Raw genomic sequence first — 257 nt, 5'->3', positions numbered from 1 at the left:
CTTTTGAATGTATCCTCCATATCTTTCTAATTTGTTCCCTACTTGAGATCAGTCACCCTTCACTGTTATCTAAGCAGATGTAGTGTGCTCTATGCTCAGGCACTGAGATAAGCATCTGCAGCGAGTCAGTCCACAGTTTGAGAAATTGAATTTCATATCTCTTATTACTTGAGTTCTTTCTCTATTTTTTTCTTTCTCTCTTTAAAAAGAAAAAGCAAGTTTTCATTTCTCTCTATGCTGACTGATTTGCTTTATTT

This window comes from Aulonocara stuartgranti, assembly GCF_965226115.1.
Source record: "Aulonocara stuartgranti genome assembly, chromosome: 3".
NCBI classification, from domain to species: Eukaryota; Metazoa; Chordata; class Actinopteri; order Cichliformes; family Cichlidae; genus Aulonocara; species Aulonocara stuartgranti.
The sequence above is the reverse complement of the archived record's forward strand: the minus strand, read 5'-3'. Positions refer to the sequence as shown.